This window comes from Anthonomus grandis, chromosome 8 (genome assembly GCF_022605725.1).
Source record: "Anthonomus grandis grandis chromosome 8, icAntGran1.3, whole genome shotgun sequence".
NCBI classification, from domain to species: domain Eukaryota; kingdom Metazoa; phylum Arthropoda; class Insecta; order Coleoptera; family Curculionidae; genus Anthonomus; species Anthonomus grandis.
This window is the reverse complement of record NC_065553.1, coordinates 34,496,773-34,517,839: the sequence shown is the minus strand read 5'-3', so window position 1 is coordinate 34,517,839 and position 21,067 is coordinate 34,496,773. Positions and strand designations below refer to the sequence as shown.

Genomic DNA, 21,067 nt, shown 5'->3' with positions numbered 1-21,067 from the left:
GAGCGAAATAATTAAAACGTTGAATATAATCATTAGCCAATATTTATATTGGTAAAGTCGATTCCGAAAGAAATATATTGTTTTTGGCGTTGGGTTGATCCTGCAAAAACTGGGTTCCCTAAAACCATCTTAATGCTATTTTCAGCGACTAGTGATACGTCTGGAACTGATGGCTCTACAAATTTGTTATATCCTTTTTTTCTAAAAAAATGTATCTCGTAATCTCCATTTGTATCTTTTCCTTTTGTAACAATTCCAACGTAGAACTTATTATTGTGTCGGTTTAATTTAAATTCCACCAGTACATAATCATTTGGCAGAGGTGACCTATCCAGATTTACGAAATGATCTTCAGTCACGATGAAAAGGCCTTCATCGTCGTCTAAGTCGTCATCAGTCTCAGTGTAGACTACATCTTCTTCTTCAGATGATGAGTGCTCCTCTTCGATTTTTTTAAATTTCTTTCTAGCATCTTTGTCAAAATCCGTTATTTTTCTTTTGGCAGTTTCTTTCTTTGATGCTGATACCGCAATTTTATTGCCAAGTGCGGTCATTTCCGGGGTACTGGTTGCAATCATACTTTTTCCTTTTGCTCGAGCCTTTCTGTTGTTTTTTCTATTGTCTGCCTTGGGAAATCCCCTAAAATATTTAGGTCCACATAAAGTATCTCCGTTATTACTGTTGCAAGTAGAAGTACTGGGGTTTTCAAAGTCGTTATTGAAGCTTGAGGTATTATTGGCAGATGCTTCGATTTCCATTGCTGAGTTGTTTGTTTTTTTAGCAGGAGTATTACTTGGCGAAGAATAGTGCTCTTTTTCTTGACTAGAAGTAGTTGGTAATTCGACCATTGATCGGTCGGTAACATAATTACATAAATAATCGGCATCGGTAAAAACATGTCTATCGTATGGGTAAATTCCTGTTTTCTTAAAGGCCGCGGTGATGTTTGATGCAGTCATTCCTCTCTCGTGAGCAATTTTTACAAAGCCAGCAACATTGTAGATAGTTGCTGTTTGGCCAGGATGCTGCATCATCCAAGTATCTATTGCAGCATTGTAATACGTTTTAAATGGCTTAAACACACCCACGTCTAACGGTTGCAATTTATTGGTGGAATGTGGGGGAAAAGTTAACATAGTCACTCCATTTTGTTTGCACAAATTAAGTGCCTCTAACGACAAATGACTCTCGTGATTGTCGCATAAAATTAGAGTGGGCGATTGCATGCTACTTTTTGTATGGTGTATAAAATGTTTTATAACTTCAACAAATAATACTGAAGTCATCCAGCCGGACGGATTTGCCAAACCAAGAGTACCAGTAGGGGCTTCCTGCACCATGTGAGGCTTAAAGTGTACGCGAGGAAATATCATAACGGGGGGAATAAAGTTTCCACTTGCTGAGATGAAACAACAGGTTGTGACGTTAGTACTCTTTTCAGCACTAGTGCACTTACTAACTTGCTTGGATCCTTTTTCGGCAATTATTTTTTGGGGTTTTTGAACTGTGCATGTACCTGTTTCATCCAGATTAAATACTCGTGTTCCATCTGCAAAGTGAAGATTTGCGTAAACCTTTAGCAAATTATCAAAAAATGCATCTACATTTGCTTTTGTGAAAGATGTAGCCCGGGACAAGCTACATCCCTCAGGCGTTCGTTGACTAAGCGATGGATTTCTTTTTAAAAACCCATAAAACCAATCTTGTCCTGCTGATTTGTTAACGTCCCATGATTTTGGATGTTTTATTTTATTTATCACAGCCATTTCATAAGCCACCTTCTTTCATTCAGTTACTGGGAGACCATAAAACATTTTGTAACACATTAGCAAATATTCCTTTAGTTTATTTTCTTGTTCCACATTAAACACTTGTCTAATATTGTAGTTCGGAACAATCTTTAAATTTGTATCACTCTCATTGGTTTTTTTTTTTCACATACCTGGATAATGTTACGAAGTTAACGTTTTTTAGTTCTGCTGCCCGTCTGATGGAGTGACCTTGACAAACTAGCTCGACTGCAGCTTTCATGTCATTCTCAAGAAACGAACCTTTATTGGTTTTTCTTTGACGATTTCGAACCATACTGGAATAAAATAGAAAAATATTCGTAGAAAAAGAAAAATAATTACACGATTTAAATGTTATGGGGCACCTTGAAACGTTTCAAAGAGCCCCGTCGAGTAATGTTTCATTGAACCCCAAACGTCCATATTGTTTATTTTATGCCAAAATAAAAAAATACAAAAGGATTAGAAAAAGGAAAATACATAAAAGTAAATAAAAAATATAAACGTTTCCAATTAAGCTACCCAACTAAGTAAAAAATTGCAATTACTTACCTTAAAATCAAAATATGCTCCTACGTAAAAATTTAGTTTTAGCACCAAGAAATACACTTCTCTCGACAGCGTCCGAACTACTACTGCGGTTTTAAGGAAATAAAGATGACGAGAGCTGGTAGCGATCGAAGCGCCACTGACAGTAACAGATTCTCTTTTAGCCTCGAAAATTTAAAATAAGAACAATGTTTCAAGGTGCCCCGTGTTTCAACGTGCCCCGTATTCCCCTACTTCTATTGGGCTAAGCGTAACGCTCCGAAACTTATGCAACTTTGTACCAATAAAAGGCCCTTTCATTGAAAGAATTTAGAGAATTTAATATTTTATGTTACAGAGAAATATGCGACCAATACCACAGATGTAAATAGCTCCGCACGGAGCTCTAGTGTTAACTAGCTCTAACTAGCTCCGTGCGGAGCTATTTACATATGTGCCAATACATTAAGAGCTGGACAAATAAAAATGTTGATTTTTAGTTTTCTTATAAAAAAAATAACAGTAACTTGTCGATTTACCCCTATGAAAATTAAATTTTTTACTTAACTTTTAATAACAATAATACAATTACATAACAAATTTAAAGTACACGATATCTATAACTTCCATAAGTGTAAAAGTTAATTTCTTTTTCGTAATCTTTAGTATGCTGAGAGAAATTTAGTCCAAAAAAAAACTATAAAAAAAAATCACTATACATATAATGTATTTAAAATATTCATAAAAAGGTATATACACACAACTCCAAAGTTTTCTTTAAAGGAAATACGGTAAAAAATATTATTGATACAAACAATAAATGTAAAAAGTGGGAAAAAATAACTTCTAAATTTAGCAAAAAATAAACAGTACTAATACTAAATATGAAAATGCTTTTAAGTTTTATGTGAAAATTAATTTAATAAAAACTAAAATTTTGTTTGTATTTTAACTAAAACTGCAAACTATAAAAAAAAAATCTTAACTTAAAAAAGATATGGAAAATATGTACACATATTATGTATAGGTTTAAGGAAAATTATTCTGAATCAGAATTGTCGCTAAAATCACTGCTGACAGAATCTTCTAAATTTATGTCTAAATCGTCAATTAATGACCTTTCCTCTCGTATAATATATTTTTCGACTTCCCGGTTTCGATTCTCATTTTTCTTTGGAGTAACTGTTTTTTGCGATGAGATAATGGGCTCTGATGTTAAAAGTAGTTTTTTTAATAAATCCATTTGACATTTTGTTCTAGAATACTTGCGGTGTGAAATAATCGATATTTTCTTGCCTCTTTATGTCTCGCTTCTAAAGCATCCTCGGAAAGTTGTCCTATAGGTAAAGAAAATGAGTCAAGTATTTCAGATCCGTGTACCAGAACCTTATGCAGGCTACTTGGCATGTAATACCAATTATATAAATCTAAATATAATCGTTTAGTCTCATCTAAAAGTTTCTTAAACTCTAGTACCTGAATGTGACAGCCACTAGAAAGAGTTCCAAGAATAGTCGAAAAATTTATTATAAGACGCTTGTCTATTCCTGTTATTTCAGAGCTTAAGTCTGGATTGTAAAAAAAGCGTCTAGCTGTATTGCCATCGTTGCTTGACCCGTATCCTTGCTTTGGTTTGTCCACAATCAGGCCCATTTTTAATTTAAAATCTGACTGTATTTTCTTTTTGTTGTTTTCCACTATTTTCTTATTTTCTGTTCCTTTAACTTGCCAAGATCTTATTTGCTAATCGATAACTAATGTGAAGTAAGCACTCAAAACATCTTATCCAGCAGTGTAATGTGGACAAACCAAAGCTGTAGTTTTCTACTTTTGAAGGACGGTTGGTATTTGGCAAATTCATTTTTTTCGGACTTGATCCACAGATGATGCATCTGGATGTTGCGTTTGTGTCAGAGACAATATTTGCTACACTACCATCCATCATAGTGAACAACATTTTAAATTATACTATACAAGTAGTTAATTTCTTGTTCTTCATTGCACACTAGCTCTTTATTCTCTTTTTGAAATATGAATTTAAAAGGTCGACAGAAAAGTGTAGATGATGAACGAGAATTAACCCATATATCTTTTTTACTTTGTACATCACGCAGTCGTAAGGGAACGAAAGCCTCTAAAAACATATATATTTATATTCATCTGTCAAAGATATATCGGAAAATTTTTGCTTGTATTGGCTTTGGCCAGAACTACCATCAAAACCATTTGCATATCAGCTCCACTTTTTTATTCTCCTGTATATTTGCTATTTTAATAATGCTTTGAGCTGTTGAATTTAATATATCTTGTAAATTTACTTATGCTGAAATTTCGGTAGCGCAAATTTTAAAGGGTAACAAAGCATTTTGACATTGTTTTAAGGTATGTAAATTTGGAAAAATATGTACTCCCGTTTTATTGACTACCGATTGACTAGCTATTTTCTTTCTAATAAGTTAAGATCTAAATAGAGAGCTAGTGCCTGATAGGAAGTAAGAGATGTACACTACCGGCCAAAAGTGAAGAAACATTTACAAATTTAACAATAACATCTTAACATACAAGATATTGTTTTACATTTTAAGTAGAAAATATTTAGCTCTATTATTGCAGCATAAAAACACATCCTTCTTGTTTGTATTTACCTTATCAGTTGATCAAAAAATTATTTATGCTATTTTATGCAAACAAAAGTGAAAAAACATTCCAAACAAATCTTATTTGGTATTTAAAGTGATTATTTATCATTAGTTTGATCTTAACGTTGAGTGTTAAACTGTTATATATGATTTGTGCAAAATGCCTCGCGGAATAGATCTGAGTATTGATCTCCGAAAATTAATTGTTTCAAAATTTCAAACTGGTGTAAAACAAAGTGAAATTGCTAGGCAACTTAATCGTAATAGATCCGTAGTTTCAAAAACTATTGCTGCTTTTAAAAAACATAATAGTGTGACTACCCGTCCAAGGTATGGACGGCCAAGGAAAACGAATAAAGTTATTAAGGAAAAAATAAAAATTTTGGCAACAAAACATCATTTTATGCCCGCCACAGAAATGTATAATGAAATACCTGGGGTTTCGGTATCTGTGCGTACTATTCGTTGTCGTTTGACTGAATTTGGACTTTATAGCCGTCGTCCAGCCAAAAAACCATTCATTTCTAAAAAGAATAAATTAGCTAGACTCCAATTTGCACAGGAACATCATGATTGGGCAACCCAAAAGTGGAAAACGGTTCTATTTTCTGATGAAAGTAAGTTCTGCCTATTCGGATCTGATGGAATAAAATGGGTTTGTCATCCTGCCAATACTAGACTTAATCCAAAGTACACCAGGGCAACTGTGAAACATGGAGGAGGCAATATCATGGTTTGGGGTTGCTTTTCCGGATCAGGAGTAGGACCATTAAGAAAAGTTGAAGGAAAAATGGACAGATTTCAATTTTTAAGAATTCATCAGGATCATATGCTTCCATACGCAGAAGAATATATGCCGCTTCGATGGTCGTTTCAGTAGGATAACGATCCCGAGCATACCGCAAAAGTAGTAAAGAAATGGTTTGAAGACAACAATGTTCCCCTTATGAAATGGCCCGCACAAAGTCCGGATCTAAACCCGATAGAAAACCTATGGGACGATTTAGATAGGAAAATCAGACAAAAAAATAAAGATAAATTTAGAAACCAGGATGATTTGTTCACAGCTCTTCAAGAGGAGTGGAATTCCATTTCAGCAGATTATATTGACAGCCTAATGAACTCTATGCGAAGTCGGTGTTCTGAAGTTATAAAAAATAATAATTATTAGTCTTTGTATGTACAACTAACTAATACATTGTGTATAAAAAATAAATAAAAATAGTATTTCTCCACTTTTGTCCCCTGTAAAAATAAGAATAAAATATATTAGTTAACACTTGTTTTTTTTTTTAATTTTTTATACAAAATTATATTTTAAAAAAATTAAAAATTAATGATCAAATACACTAATATAAAAATAAATACAAGACACTTTGTTTCTCCACTTTTGTCCGGTAGTGTATGTGGCGGCGACGAACTACTTATAAGTTTTGCAGCATATAAAATTTCATCAGATATCTTGCCAGCAGTGATTTTTTTAGCGCGCCGAAGTTTCGTCCGCTTTGAAGCCTCTGTAAATGGTTTTAGCGGCCTACCACGAATACGGGATGGATCAGCGGCTTCTAAGTTTAAATTGACTTTTCTTCCGCCTATTAAACATTCTGGTAATGGTAACTCAGTTTGTAACCAAATTTTATTTTTTCCATAAATCTGACACGATTTCGCGATGCTATACTGAGTGAGTTTCAACTTGAGGCAAGGGGTTGCTCAAATTTAAAAGAGAATAGATTTTTTCATAAATAAAAAGTTTTGGATTTTGATTCCGATGTTCCATCCATGTCTCAAAAAGATCTGCTTTATTTATTGATTTGACATCCTCTGAAAAAAAAATATTTAAAGCTTCGTCGCAGACTGACGCAGATAAACTAAACTAATTTAAAAAGAAATATAAAATAATTGCAAACTACTTTTATATTTATTATGGTTAAATGATAAACGACTTTTAAATTTTTTAATACATGATATTAAAGTACATACCTTGTTGTACAATGTCCATGTTTAAACAAGATTTCAACTTTTAACCGCTTGTCTTGAAACACCAATAAAGTATACTCAAGTTTTAATAACAAAAAGGTACTGGTCAACACACGAGATTTTATTATTTTTGGCGCAAATATTTATAAACAAAAAATGCTATTTGCGATTACATTTTTGTGAAATAGTGGCTATTTGTTTGTGGTCTTTAAGATAAGGTATTTTAATACTTCTGAAAAACAAGTCACTTTTTCGATTTTTGTCCATTGGTCGAAGCACTGTGCGTCGTTGAGTCACAAGAAGCGCGAAGCGCGGATGTTGATGTAATCGGATATCAGAGTGATAAGAATATCAGTGATTTTAATGTTCAATTTTCAGGACTTGGTAGGCAGATTAATTACGCGTTACTTTCGACAGCTTTAGTAAACGGTAAAGGCATTGATAATAAGTTATATCAGGCTAGAGTTTTAATTGACCCCGGTAGTCAGAGTAATTTTATTTCTGAGAAAATTTGTAAGAAAATTGGGTCAAGTTTAAGTAAAATAAACTTAAAAGTTTCAGGTGTTGGTGACAAGATAGGTTTAATGATTATGATGCGTTATTTCAGCATCTAATTTTACTTGCTGCTAGTTTTAATAAAAGTCTACTTTTTGCTTAAAATTTGTATATTTTTTAAGCTACAAAGCCAAGAGATGCGTGCATGGCGGCAGCGGATGATAGAAGAGAGAGAGAGCGACGTAAATTTCGTCACAAGCACATACTTCGAGGCGACGTTGCCGCTACATACAAAACTTCTTGATACGTAGTGAACATACCGCCGGCCATTGAAAGGTTCAACTTTCAATAAACAAATTAATCATTTAATATTTTAACTACAAAGAAAATGGCTTGACTTAAGCTAAACACAATTCATTTACAATGTTACAGAAAAAGAAAGATTAAATTAACTCAAAACTACACCTTACAACTAAAATTAATTCAGTTCTGAATTTTATAACCTCCACTATTCTAACACATTCATATGGGGAGTTTAATTAAGAGGTAACTTGAATATTCACCAACCAAATACTCTTGTCTTTTATTTGAACATATCCCCCATTTCCTCACACCTCCTCAATTGCATTGAAGTCCTCAAAAGGTAAAATCGCCAGCCTCTGGACTGCGCGCTTGAACGTTCCAGTGGAAGTTCGCACACTGACTACTCGGACCACCCCATCATTGCCTGGGTAAACTGCTATGATGCGGCCTAGCTTCCAGTTCAGAGGCGGGGTGTTGTCTTCTTTTAGTACGACCATTTCTCCAACCTTGACCTTCGCAATCTCGTGCCACTTGTTCCGTTGTTGAAGGGTGGTTAAATATTCCAAGGACCAGCGTTGCCAAATATGTTGCATCATTTGTTGCAGCATGTGGTACTTAGTAAGTCTATTGATAGGTGTTCTGGATACATCTTCTTGGGGCACGGCGTTCAGTGATGCTCCGATTAAGAAATGACCGGGTGTTAAAACTTGGAGGTCATTTGGGCTGGGCGACAAAGGAGTTAGAGGTCTAGAATTTAATACTGCTTCGACTTGACAAAAGAGCGTCGATATTTGCTCGAATGTTAGATTTCTACTACCTATTACCCGTTGGATTAAATTCTTTGCTGACTTTATTGATGATTCCCAGAGACCGCCCTGGTGAGGAGATCGTGGTGGAATAAATTGCCATTCTATTCCTGACTGAGCGCAGTAATTTCTAACTAAACTATCTCTTTCTACTTCAGCAAATGTTTGGGCAAGTTGGCTCAACTCCCTATTAGCCCCAATAAAATTCGTTCCGTTATCGGAATAGATTTTGGAACAAAACCCACGGCGCGATACGAATCTTTTCAAACAATTCAAAAAGGAAGAACTCGTTAAATCGCCAATTACCTCTATATGGACGGCCTTGGTGGCAAAACAAATAAAAAGGCACATATAACCCTTAACGATCGCCCTATTACGCAGCTTGCCATCTTTTATATTGAACGGCCCCGCGTAGTCAACTCCGCAAACGGCAAATGGCCTCTGAGGAATCAGCCGGTCACGTGGCAAGTTACCCATTTTTTGCGACAAAATCTTAGGATTAACTCTAAAACAAGTAATGCATTTGGCTAACACCTTCCGAATTTCATTTCTACCATTAATTATCCAAAAATTTTGTCGCAATGTTGCTAAAAGGAGTTGGGGACCCGCATGTAGTTGCCTTTGATGTTGATCCTTAATAACCAAGTAAGTAAAAATGTGCCCTTTGGGTAATATAATTGGAAACTTAACAGCATAAGTTTCAGAAGAGTTACGCAGGCGACCACCTACCCTAAGGATTCCCTTGTCCAAAAATGGATCTAACGTTTTCAAACTACTAGTACTAGGAACTAAGCCTCCCTTCTCTAATGCCTTAATGTCACTTGAAAACTCTTGTCCCTGAACTATTTTTATTAAGTAGTTAAACGCAGTCTCTATCTCACATAATGATAAATCTCCAATTTGCCTATCATTGGGTGCCCTTTTTAGATTACTATAAAACCTAACACACCAAGCAACCACCCGTTTTAATTTGTAAAGGCAGGAAAATCTTCTAAACAAAGTAAAATCCGATTGTACGGCAACTAAGCTAGTTTTTACTTTCCTCCGTTCGGGAGGTACTACCGAATCATCTAGTCTATATATTGGCCAGGTTTCGACATCTTGATGCAGCCATTTAGGCCCATGCCACCATAGATCGGATTGTTTTAAGAATTTAGGGTCAGCACCCCGAGATATTATATCTACAGGGTTATCGTTTGATCTAACGTGATTCCAAATGCAATTTAAAGTTAATTTTTGAACTTCCGATACCCGATTTGCTACAAATACAGACCAGGCACTCGGCTGCTCTGCCAACCAAGCTAAAGCGATTGTGGAATCACTCCAGAGAAAGGTCCTATTTATCTCGAGTTCGATGGAGTTTTTCACCTTATTAAATAATCGAGCTAACACGAAAGTTGCACACAATTCTAGCCTGGGGAGCGATATACTTTTCAAGGGCGCTACACGAGATTTCGACGCTAATAAATGGACTACAATGTTGCCCATACTGTCTCTACTACGCAAATAAATACATGCTCCGTATGATGCTTCGCTGGCATCCGCGAAACCATGAACCTCGATTTCAACGGCATTGTCTAAGGCACATTGTCTAGGAATTTTAATATCATGCAAAAATTCTAACTGACTGTAAAATTGATTCCAACTTGTAAAAATGTCTAAGGGCACTGACTCGTCCCAATGAATATTTAATTTCCACAACCTTTGCAGTAGAATTTTAGCCCTAACTGTTATCGGACCTACTAAGCCAAGAGGATCAAAGATTTGAGAGACCAATGATAAAATGACTCGTTTAGTGACATTTTTATTTTGTAATGATTTTGACCTCGTTAAAAATTCTAATTCATCCGAATCAGCACGCCAAAAAACACCCAAAGTTTTTCTGGTATTGTCATTGGTAATAAAATACCCAGAATTTTCTATTGGTAAATCAGATATTTCCTTTAGGACTTCCGGTTTATTAGATGCCCATTTTCTTAATGGAAATTTATACTTATCTAATTCAAAGGTTAGAGCCTTTGCGACTTCTATAGCCTCTGAAGTCGTGGGTAAAGTTGTGATTAAATCATCAACGTAGAAATTTTTTGAAATAATAGAACTTACTATCGGTAACCTATCGCTAAGATCAATTGAAATTTGCTTTAAGCATCTAGTAGCTAGATAAGACGCGGATGAAGTACCATAAGTGACCGTATTTAATCTAAAATGCTGTAATTCTGAACTTGGATGCTCGCGCCATACTATGCGCTGCAAGTCGCGGTACTCGGGATGAATATTAACCTGACGGTACATCTTTTCTACATCTGCGGTTATAACTACACTATATTGACGAAAACGGATTAAAATATCAAAAAGTTCACTTTGTACCGTTGGGCCAATTTTAAGTACGTCATTCAACGAGATGTTAGTTGTAGTTTTGGCACTCGCATCAAAAACTACACGAAGCTTAGTCGTAATACTTGAATTGTTTATTACAGCATGATGTGGCAGATAAAACGTTTTCTTGTCAGTTCTAAGGTCTTGCGCTTCTAGTCTAGTCATATGCCCTAACGATTGATACTCGTTAATAAACTCTTTATATTTCCTATCTAGGTTAGAATCTTTCCCTAATTTTTTCTCTAACAGATAGAATCGTTTCTCCGCTTGTTCGAAAGAATCTCCTAACACATTTATGTTTTCTCTTACTGGCAAACCTACACTAAACCTACCGGAATCGTCCCTAGTGACACTATTCAAAAATGAAAGTTCACATTCTTGTTCTTCCCTAGAATAAATTGGCTGATTGTCAGAACACTCTTCTACAGACCAAAATTTTTCAAGTTGGTTATGAACCTTTTCTTCAACTGACAAAACATTGCAAAACTCTGTGTCCTGATCTATCTCTATACTATTTCTACTCTGCTTTTCGTAGAATGGCCCTGAGACTACCCGGCCTAGAACGGTTTTTTGAAGAACTGGTAAGTTTCGTCCTAACTTTATTTGTCCAGCGCAAAGCAAGTCATAAAAAAGTGAGGCGCCAATAAGTATATCTACTTTTGCGGATTGACTAAAATGTGGGTCAGCTAACTTACAATGAGCAGGAATCTTTAGATCTAAGGGGTCAAATGTTTTTTCCCGGTATGCAAGCTGTGATGTTGTCTATAATTAAAAATGAAACAATAGCCGTATAATTGTTATGCAAGGACTTAATTGTTGTTTGCGTTTGTTTCATAATGTTGGTAACATTTTGGCCTACTCCGATAATCGGTATTCTAGTTTTTTCTACGTTGAGACCAAGTTTCAAAATTAATTCATGGGTAATTAAATTAATTTGAGATCCCCTATCTAGCAGTGCCCTACAGCTCACAAAATGTCCTACTTTATCCCTAATTTCTACCACTGCAGTGGAAAGAATGACCTGACTACTAGACTTTACTACGTTGTAAGACCCTGTTTCTTGGTTATAACAATCTAATGATGGATTTAAGGCTTCAGCACTAGACGTTGTTTGTATTGGCATGCTAGCTGACTCCCTATCAATATGCAGCAATGTATTGTGCCGCTGGCTGCACTTCCTGCACCCAAAAGACCTACAATTTTTTAATTCGTGACTAGAACGAAGGCAATTTATACACAATTTGGCTAATTTTACCTTGTCTAGGCGTTCAGACACAGGAATTGACTTGAGACGTTCGCAATGGTACACAAAATGAGAGCCTTGACAAAACTCACATTTGACCTGACTAATATTGCCTACAGCTGGTAAGGACGAACGATACTCGACCTTATTTTGTGGCTTAACGGGCTTACTTGACATGGCATAACCTACAGACTCTAAAACTCTACTTTTATTTATGAGAAAATCTAAAAAGTTGTCTAACTTTGGGTTGCCTTGAAAAGAAGCTATAGACTTCTCCTCCCATTCAAGTTTTGAGGCACTATCTTATTTTCGACTCATAAAAAATATAATAAGCCTATCCCAATTTTCTACTGGCTCTCCAAGAGCCTTCAAAGCCCTAAGGTGTTTATTTATAAGGTCTACTAAGGATCTAATTAAAAAATGAGCTTCCTTATTAATAACAGGGGTATCAAACAAAGTCTTTAGATGTGTCTGGATAATCACTGGCTTGTTAAAAAATCTTTTTTCTAATAGTTCTAAAGCGACTCTATAATTGCTACGGCTTACTTCCAAACAATCTAAAATTCTACGGGCATTTCCTTCTAATGAATCTAATAAGTAATAAAACTTTTGTATGTCGTCTAATTGTGGGTTTTTATCAACTAACGTCTGAAATGTTTCAAAGAACTGCGTCCATTTTTCGTAGTCTCCTTTGAATTTCGGTAATCCTAAACTAGGAAGTTTTGCCCCGCCAGCAACTCCCGTTAACCCAGAAGTACCTAAATCGCTATGGTTTAATCCTAATCCTATACTATTACTTTCAGTAATAGGCTCTACCTTAAATCGCTTTTTAACGCGCCTAGCCTCCGCGAGACCTTTAATTATAAATACGCTTCAAAATCCTGCCGTTCCTTACTTCCATCAAACGTATCGTCTAAAAGCTCAATTTCCGTATAAATCTCATCGATTTCGGTATAAATGCCTTCTATTTTTTCTACCCTAATGTCTAACTCTTCTAATTGCTCTTCCTCTACTTTATTTATAAAATCGCAAAATCTTTTTAGTTGCAAATTTAGCTGTTCTACCCTTTTGTAAAGTTTGCTTAATTTTTCTTCCGATGTGTCCTTTCGACCCATCTTTCTAAAGCAGCTACTCTTTTCAGCCTTAATTTAAAACTCTACAAAACACTTTTTACGAAAAAATCTATTTGCCGAAAACAAAGAAATAGCTTAACGTAACACGCGCGAAGAATCACTTTATTTGCTACTATGCGAAAACTCCTCGACGATCGCGATGTAAGTGTCAATGACGTCACTTACGTTTGCGCGCGTAGGTAATCTACCTAACCTCTAAATAAAATCGATTGATTTTGTTACTAAATGGCAATAAATTCCTATATCAAATCACGAGGGGGATTAATCTACAACTACCAAAATAATACAAATGCGAATCTAGACCACTAATCTGTAGGGAAAGGATACAAAGGAACGGAGACTTACACACTTTTTTGCCGCCGGCCATGCAATACGAAACGCCACAAAACACCCCGAAATCCGACTAATTTCACCAAATCCGGCTCGAAGGACCATTAAATGATGCGTTATTTCAGCATCTAATTTTACTTGCTGCTAGTTTTAATAAAAGTCTACTTTTTGCTTAAAATTTGTATATTTTTTAAGCTACAAAGCCAAGAGATGCGTGCATGGCGGCAGCGGATGATAGAAGAGAGAGAGAGCGACGTAAATTTCGTCACAAGCACATACTTCGAGGCGACGTTGCCGCTACATACAAAACTTCTTGATACGTAGTGAACAGATTAAGTATCAAACAAGAGTTACTATTTTTTCTAGAAATATAGATTATAATAAAGAGTTATCTTGTTTAGTATTAGATAAAGTGACAACTTCGATTCCTAGGATATCATTTAGTCCAAAGCTGATAAAAATACCTAAGCATATTGCATTAGCAGATCCGTCATAAAATATTTCAGATGATATTGATATTTTGGTGGGAGTAGAAATGTTTTATGATATTTATCTTATGGAACAGGTACGGGTAGACAATTGTCCAGTGTTTTAAAATACCCAATTAGGTTGGTTAATTGGCGGTAATTTGTCAATTTATAGTGAAACTCCTAGGCGACTGTCATGTAATTTATCCTTGGATGATTCACTTAACCAAACCTTACTTAAATTCTGGAAGATTGAGGAACCTGTTCTTCCCAAGGTTACGGATGATTATTGTGAGAGGCATTTCTTAGAGACACATAGTAGGGATGAGACAGGACGATTAATTGTACAGATTCCTTTTTAAAAAAATTTATCGAGTTTAGGTGATTCGAAAGTTAACGCGATGCGTAGTTTGGAATATTTAGACAGGAGATTGTCTAGGAACCTAGATTTAAAAAAGGAATATTCAGATTTTATTTCCGAATATGAAACGCTGGGTCATATGACAGAGCTCAAGGATGTTGATTGGCGTTCGTCTTTGGATAATGAGTGTTTTATTTTGCCGCATCATGCGGTTGTGAAGGATTCAAGTTTAACATGCCGTTTAAGAGTCATATTTAATGCTTCCAGTAAGACTTCAAGTGGTTTAAGTCTTAATGATGTTCAGCATACAGGGCCTACAATTCAAGGTGATTTGATTTCTATTTTGACTCGTTTTCGGAAACATAAATATGTTTTAAATGCTAACGTATCAAAGATGCTTAGACAGATTTGGATACATCCTAAGCACAGGCCATATTAACGTATATTGTGGAGAGATGACACAGGCAATGTTAAATGTTATGAATTAAATACTGTGGTGTATGGAATGGCATCCAGTCCTTATTTGGCAGTTCGTTGTTTGTGTCAGGTTGCAAATGAACATGAATCGTTGTATCCAGTTGCTTCTCATGTCATTAAAAATGACATGTATATGGATGACCTTCTCTCGGGTTGTGATAGTGAGGAGGAATTATTAAAATTACAAAGCGATATAAGTCATATTTTGTCAAGTGTAGGTTTTGATCTTCGAAAATAGCTTTCAAATAAAAGAGATTTTTCCGACAATTTTCAGCTTAATGAGAGCTTAAAGGTAAATGTTTTACAGCTTGGAGAGCATGAGCAAAACAAAACATTGGGTGTGTATTGGAATGCCTATTCCGATAATATTCAATTTCGCATTCGAGAATTTCCAAGTCAAAATTCTGTAACTAAACGTAAAATGTTATCCATTTCAAGTTAAATTTTCGATCCATTGGGTTTGGTACAACCGGTGATTGTAGTTGTAAAATTGCTTATTCAGAGTTTATGAAAAGAGAAATGTGATTGGGATTCCGAAGTTTCAGATTACTTACGTGACTTAGATTACTTAGATCTAAGACATTTAAATGACCTACATATTACAAGGCGTATATTAGTAGATATGACTAAATGTGAAGAGTTACACGTATTTGCAGATGCCTCTGAAAAGGCCTATGGGGCAGCAATATATGTTCGTTCAATAACTTCAGATAACACTTATCATTCTCACTTGTTATGTGCTAAGAGCAAGGTTGCTCCTACGAGATAACCAACTTTACCTCGATTAGAGTTGACAGCTGCTTTAGTAGCCGCTAGGCTAGCAAAAAGAATTCTTGATAGTATTGATATTAAATTTGATAGGGTTTATTATTGAAGCGATTCAACCATCACGTTGTGTTGGATTCAGGGCAGTCCTAATAGATTTAAAACTTTTGTAAGAAATCAGGTTACTGAAATACAGAGTTTGACAGATCTTCAAAATTGGTTTTACGTTCGTTCGGAGGATAATCCAGCGGACTTAGTTTCGCGTGGAAGTACGGCTTTAGATTTGATGTCTAACAATCTTTGGTTTCATGGTCCGACGTGGCTAAGATCAGGTAGCTTACCATTAGCTTGTATTGAAGAAGATACAGCTATAGTATCGCCACTTCTAGAGCAACTAGTTATAGCAAACACTGTTATAATTGATGATTATATGAAGTTTGATTTGTTTTTAAAATATTCATCACTATCGAAACTTATTAGGGTACTTGGTTATTGCTATCGGTTTATAAATAATATTCGACAAAAAGGAAAAAATAAGATTATTAGTAAAAATCTAGAGGTAAAGGAATTAAATAATTCTCTTCAATGCCTAATTAGAATTTCACAAATTCAAGCATTTGGGCAAACTTATTTTGATTTATTAAATACAAGGCCTATCAATAAGAATAGTTCGATTTTATCTTTAAATCCATTTATAGATGAAGACAAATTACTCCGAGTAGGAGGAAGAATACAGAATTCAAATTTATATTTTGACAAGAAATTTCCTATTATTTTGCATAACAAACATAAATTAACGAAACTAATTTTTGAAAGCACTCATAAGGCTATGTTGCATTGTGGTCCGCAGCAATTATTATACACAGTGCGACAAAAATATTGGGCAATATCAGGACGTAGTTTAGCTCGGTCCGTTGTATTAAAATGCGTAGTTTGTTTTAAGGCGAAGCCTAAAACGATGGATTATTTGATGGGGAATTTATCTCATTATAGAGTAAACCAGTCTTGTCCGTTTTTGCATTGTGGTTGTGACTACGCAGGTCCATTTTTACCTAAAGATCGTAAGACCCGCAACCCTAAACTGACCAAGGTATATGTGGTAATTTTTATTTGTATGACAGTGAAGGCTGTTCACCTTGAACTCGTGACTGATTTAACCAGTGAAGCATTTCTAGCAACTTTCAAAAGGTTTATTGCGAGAAGGGGCAAGCCAAATCATTTTTATTGCGATAATGGTACGACATTTGTAGGAGCTTATTCTGATATTGGTAAATTTCTAAAAACTCAGGCTCAGGAAATACAACGTAATTTGACCTCTGAGGGTATAAATTTCCATTTTATTCCCCCTCGAGCACCAAATTTTGGCGGGTTATGGGAAAGTGGGGTAAGGAGTTGCAAATTCCATTTGAAACGCGTAATAGGTAGCACGCACTTGCATTATGAAGACTTCATGACAGTGTTGACCCAAGTAGAGGAGATATTAAACTCAAGACCTATCTCTCCAATGTCTTCTAATTCTGATGATTTTACTCCCCTCTCTCCTGGTTATTTCCTAATTGGCAGACCTATTTCCTCAATCCCCGAACTTTGTTTGACTCAGATACCAGAGAATCGTTTGACTCAGTTTAAGAGACTTCAGCAGATCATGCAGCATTTCTGACAGAGATGGAATCGTGAATACTTATCTGAACTTCAGACGAGACAAAAGTGGTTCCAGGAAGGTGCGTCACGGTTAAAGGTTGGCGACTTGGTGCTAGTTAAAGAAGATAATCTAGTTAAATAAGATAGGGTATGGACAATGTATGCAGAGTTGTGAGGATTCGGTTTAGTTGACAATAATTCCAGTGGTGGTGGTGTAGATTTTAAGCCACTGAAATTGAACCACTGATTTGTTAATTTAGAAAAATAATTTAGAGTTAATTTTGATATAATTATGACATAAGTTGTATGTAGGATATATAATTTTAATGTGACTATTGAAATGGACATTTCAAGGCGGCCGGGATGTTCGGTATTCGTTATTGAAAAATAACCACAAAAATAATCGGTAAAATTATAGCCTAAACAATCCATCAAATATACCGCTCAAGGAGACATTCGCCGGATTTAGTGAAAGCGCTGACTTTTCAGTTTGACGATAATCACGTAGTGTTTTTAAATGAGACACAATATATTCTTTGTATTAGATTTAAGATTAATTTAACATTGCGTGCACGAGGCCATTGAATAAAAAGGCAGTTAGTCAGTAAGTAACTTTAAGCAAGACAGGGCTTCTGACATAAAGCATTTTTGTATTGTTGCTTAATAGAGTAATCCTAAGTAAAGGATGTTTTTTAATTAAACAGATACAGTCCACTTTGGCAGTAATAAGGCAGTCTGACAAGATTACCTCACAAACATTTTCAATATATTTTTCGTTTTTTTCACATTTGTGCCAGTATCATTCTGACTCCTATCCAACACAACCGTCAGAGTCCCTAAAATCTTATCAAATGTGATTTTTTTTCTGAAAAAAATTAGGATTTCTAATGAGGTCATACTAAGCATTGGCGTAAAGTTTTGTCTCAAAATTCTAAAAAAAGTAGACTCGGGAGCGTAAGGGATAATGTAGGCAGCGGAAGAGATCGGATTTTTTGAAATTTCACCGATAAGAGGTAAAAAATGGGAAAATTGTTACTCGTGACCTCGACAACTAAGGGGGCGTGGCTTCGAAGTTTGAACGGAGACTGCCCGCACCAACGAATCGCAGGCATTAACTTAGGAAAAAAAATTAACTGTAACAATGTTTTTTTTATAATGTAGGCCCCGGATACGAACGAACGAACTTTTTGAAATTCCACCGATAAGGGCTGTTGGCGATATGATAAATATCGCATAGCGGCATAAAACTGATTAATAAATACCATAGAAAAAGTGCCTCTGTATTATTTATATTTTGGTAGACATAACAACAAGGCGGGTCCATGCGAGACTGATACCCGAGAGGTGACTCGACTCAGTCTGAACGCTCGCTCTGCATCTAACGAATCATTTTTAAGATTATTTGTGTCTTGGTTTTATAATAATTATATCATATTAATCGCGCCCCTTGACCTCAAAAAAAACGGCGTGGCAATTGTGGGTTGCATGTACCTACTATCAATGAGGCGAGGCTTCGGATTTTATTTTTGTGTATTGTGGGTTGCATTTACTATTATTGGAGGCAGGGGCGTTCCTGAGGTCCAAGGCGCCCGTGTGCCAATTGCCATCGGCGGCGCCCCTTGAGACGATTTTTTTTGGGGTGCCACGCCCAGTTTTATGTAAAACTCATGAAATTTATTTATTTTTATTTTGCAATTTAAGTCTGCAATTTTTTAAAAGTAAGTTGAAAAAAGTTGCGCGTGCTCCATTTTATGGTATATCAAATAAATGGTATTGATATAATAAGTATAATATGGTATAATAAATAAATAAAGCGTGTATTTCATAAAAAAATTATATTTAAACAAAAAATAACAAATAAAATAAAGGTGCTAACACTGAAATAAAAACACTTGAAACATAGACATTATTAAAAGTAAAATTATTCGTTTAAATGACCCCATAAATAGTAATCTACCGAAGTTAGATCTGGAGATCGAGAAGGCCAATTTATAGGACCACCTTGACCAATCCAACTTTCAGCAAAATGGATATCCATCCACTGACGAACATTACGTTCAAAATGAACAGGCGCTTTGTCGTTCTGAAATATTAAATTCTGTTATACCTATGTTAAGAGGAACGTCTTCCAAAAGATGCCCAAGATTTCAGAGGTAAGATAGTTGGGTAACTCTATAAAACCAATAAGTTGGTTCTTGATTAATCCCACCCACACATTTATTGAAAACATCTTCTGAAAATTGGTATGCGGTATCGCTCTTGGATTGTCATCTGCCCAAACATGCATAATATGCATATTAAATGGACCATTTCTAGAGAAGTCAGTCAAGAAGTTTGGTTGTTAATTATCCATTTACAAAATTGGACCCTTAGCGCGAAACCATCTAGTACCAATTCTCAAACTCTGGTAATGATAGGGATATTAACCCTTAAACGACAACACGGGGTCGCCCATGACCCCATCGAATAATGTTTAACGTATATTTCTCGCGCAAGACCTTGAAGCGCCTTACCCCACCACCTACCTTTTAAACTCGGACATTAGTATTATCGCAGAAAGTGACATGGGCGGTCGACAAATATTTATCGACTTATTCGTGCTAATTCGTAGTTGGGGTCGCCCGCGACTCATGTTGTTATTTGCGTACTAAAAAAACATGTCGTCGAACCAAAAATATTTAAGTGAAAAGGAGCTCGAAGAGATTGTTAAGCAATACGAACAAGGTGATGAGGATAGTAGCTATGATTACAATGACATTGAGTGATAGTGGATGTGAATCTGATTATTATGAAGAGATGGATGAAGTACATGCGGACAAAATAGTGTATGAACTAAGTGAAAATTAATCATCCGATGAAGATATACCTTTAGCAAATCTTCAAAGAAAAGTAATTTATGGGAGAAATGGCTATAAGTGGTACTCGAAACCTTTTTATACAAAAAATACACGAACTATGAAAAAAAATTTGGTTCTACATCTTCCGGGACCTAAAGGTGAAGCACGTAATGCGAAAAGTGATTATGAAGCCTGGAAACTATTCTTTGATGATAATATCCTTCAAAAAATTGTTACTCATACAAATGAAGAGATTATTAGAAATCAGGCAAAATTCTCAAAAGCCCAAAGATATATTGGAGAGAACGATCAGATTGAATTGGAAGCCCTTTTTGGTTTACTGTATACAAGTGGGGGACTAAAATATAACCATGTAAACCTAGACGAGTTGTGGTCTAAAAAATTCGGCCCACCAATTTTTAGAGCCACTATGAGTAAAAACAGATTTTCTTTTCTTATAAAAAATCTTCGTTTTAATGATAAGACTACACGAAACCAAAGAAAAGAAAAAGATAAGTTTTGTGCCATTCGAGATATTTGGGAAGGATACGTTGAAAATTGTCGGAATAATTATACCCCATCAGAATATGTCACTATTGATAAGCAGCTTTTGGGCTTTCGTGGGCGATGTCCATTTCGTATGTACATCCCAAATAAGCCCGATAAGTACGGCATCAAAATTGTAATGATGTGCGATGCCAAAACTTTCTATATGGTATCAGGAATACCCTATATTGGCAAGAAAGATCGTCCAAGCAATCTTCCTATTCCCACACAATATGTTTTAAAATTATCTGAACCCATACAAAAAACTAATAGGAATATCACAGTAGACAATTGGTTTTCATCAATGGGTTTAGCAATATCACTAAAGGAAGTTGGACTTACATTAGTAGGTA

The 21,067-nt window shown here is 35.5% G+C and overlaps 1 protein-coding gene across 3 annotated transcripts in view; it reads left to right on the top strand.

Annotated features, from left to right (window-relative positions):
- Window positions 1–21,067, top strand: part of LOC126739056 (uncharacterized) — a 782,471-nt gene that overhangs the window by 436,554 nt on the left and 324,850 nt on the right. The gene's annotated exons all lie outside the window — the stretch shown is intronic.